This window comes from Arachis ipaensis, chromosome B01, assembly GCF_000816755.2.
Source record: "Arachis ipaensis cultivar K30076 chromosome B01, Araip1.1, whole genome shotgun sequence".
NCBI classification, from domain to species: Eukaryota; Viridiplantae; Streptophyta; class Magnoliopsida; order Fabales; family Fabaceae; genus Arachis; species Arachis ipaensis.
This window is the reverse complement of record NC_029785.2, coordinates 3,529,440-3,531,750: the sequence shown is the minus strand read 5'-3', so window position 1 is coordinate 3,531,750 and position 2,311 is coordinate 3,529,440.

The following is a 2,311-nucleotide window of genomic DNA, read 5'->3' as shown; positions in this document are numbered from 1 at the left end:
AACTCTTTCACCTCTTCCTCCTCATCTTCTACTGCTTTTTCTTCTTCTCTTTTCATCTTTTTCTTCTTCATCTTCTCTTTCTTATTTCATTTTCTCAAAATTCTTCTTAATTTATTCAAATTTAACACAATTTCTGAGTTTATGCGTTAAATTTGAGTTTAAATCTTGGACAAAGCCTTAAAAAATCAGTAAAATTAAATAGAAAAAGATATAACAAGAAATAACAAATAGAATGAATATTTCTCAAGTATTCTACCCGAGAAAAAGCATTTCACAACCCCCAAAAAATGAAATCTCTCTAACAGTTCTAATATAAATGATGAATTTAATATAAGATACCATGAATATACTCATTTTCTCTAAAAGGCCTTTTGTTTTATTATTTTTTCCTCTGTTGTAGCTAAATTCTTTTCAGTTGAACTTGAAATCCACATGCAAAAATCTCTAAATTCATGTTAAAAAACTTTTACTATTAGTGCAGATTCTTTACCATTGTTCTCTACTTCTCTTTCTTTCTGAGTTAATTGTGTCGGAATTATTATGTAATTTTGGTTTATTTCTGAGTGAATTAAGCTGCATTTAGACTCGTTGTCCTGCACAATTCAAAACTATTTCTCCTCACCTTCTACTGCAATAACAGCAATAACAGCAGCAACAAAAGAATGATGATGAAGAAAAAACACGCGAAAGAGAAGAAGAAGAAAAATGACTTGGTTTTTGTGAACGTAAATGACTTGGTTGAAAGAATGATGTGTGCGCGTGTAATCACGCTCTTTTTAATGAGAATTATTTTTGTGGGTGTTGGATCTACTTGGTTGGACTTGGATGGTAATATTACTTGGATGTATAACAGATCTATTCTTCATTAAAGAGAGGATTCTGCAATCTTAATATAAAATGGGACTCCAACTAACCTCTTATTGCATGAATGACAATGTTGTCAATAGCAGTAATCCCGTACAACTTATTAATACTCATCCACTTGTTTTTTACGGAATTTTTTAATACGATAAGTCAATAACTAATTCGTCGTGATTGAAATTTCATTTAAAAATTTATCGCTGACTAATGAATTGTTGCATGCATAAAATAAAATTAAAATCCCAAATACTTGTTTAAGTTAATCACTAAACTAACCTAATTTAATTACCGCCATTCATACTTTGCTCGAAAGCTTCATATTGCCCTCATTTTGGTCTCAATTGTCTTTGTTAGTTCAAAGTAACCACCTCAGAATACTTAGTAATTAATATGGAAATGTATAGGGAGCCAAGTGTCCACCAACCAAGAATTGAACAACTCAATTAATAATGATTAATTTTAAATTCAAAATTTAATTAATTAACATTAGTGGAATTTTTGAATCAAAACTTACTTTAGTTTGTTTTTCCTCCCACTCAACATTCACCATACAAAACCGCAAATCCTAATTTCTCTTTCTAATGCCCCACGCTGTAGCGGTTTCGTCCTCGCGCCGCTAGCGTCGCCGCTGCACCGTCCTCGCACGCCATCGCCGGTCGTCCGTACGTCCTTCTCCGCCACCTCATCTGCCGTTCACGCAGGAAAGACAACCACCATCGCACTTCTACTTCACCCTCCTCGCATCCCATTGCGATTCCCCATCGCTCGCCCGATGCACCATCGCAGCTCGCGACTCTCCATCGCTCGCCGCTCCCCACTCGCACCCAACAACTCTCCATCCGTCGCGACGCAGCCACCACCAGGTCCCCATTCGCGACACGCAATCAACTACTCCGATCCATGGCGATTCCTCCACTCATCGCAACGCGCCATTGCGAGTGCCCCAATTGTCCACGCAACGCCGTCCAAGATGTCGTCGCCGGCAACCTGTTCTTCTCCTCCTCCTATTTGGTTTTGAATGATTTTTTTAACTAGTTTTTTATATTTTTTTTCTACATTTCGGATGATTCTTTTTATTAGTTTTGGATGATTCTTTTTCCTATGTTTTGTATATTTTTTTCTTAGGATTTGGATGATTCTTTTTATTAGTTTTGCATGATTCTTTTTCCTATGTTTTGTATGTTTTTTTCTTAGGATTTAGATGATTCTTTATCTTATGTATTGATGTTTTTATTTTTTAGAGTTTCAAAGTTTTTTTTTTGGAAAGAAGAATTAGTGTTTGCGTAATAATGGTAAAAGGTGAATTAGAATAAGAAGAGACAATTAATAATCATTAATTTTGTATCTTTTAAAAAAAATTAAATAACCACTAATTAATGACAATTAATATCATTAATTAATATAAAATATAATTCAAAAATATTTGTTAGCTTATTGTTGGCTATACCTC